Below are 320 nucleotides of genomic sequence, written 5' to 3'. Positions count from 1 at the left end.
GCATCCTTTTCAAGGAGATTGGATAATGGCCGGTCCATTTCTGCGTGATGTACGCTCTATTTGTGCAAGTAGTTGACAAAGCCGCTTATGCAAGTCCTTCTGGTTCTTTGAAAGCGGCCAGTCTACAATGGCCTTGACCCTAGCGGGATCCGCTCAACGGCCACGCTTCCCAATGAAGCACTTTAAAAATCTCTTCTGCGCCAAAGATGCACTTGTCTGCATTGGCGTACAGTTTGCGCATGCACTCGAGCACCGCTCTTAAATGGACGATGTGGTTCTCCTCATCCGTCCTCCCGTGCTCCGCACGACTGTGAACGAGA

This window comes from Plasmopara halstedii, assembly GCF_900000015.1.
Source record: "Plasmopara halstedii genome assembly, contig: Scaffold_470, whole genome shotgun sequence".
Classification (NCBI taxonomy): domain Eukaryota; phylum Oomycota; class Peronosporomycetes; order Peronosporales; family Peronosporaceae; genus Plasmopara; species Plasmopara halstedii.
This window is presented reverse-complemented; position numbering follows the sequence as displayed.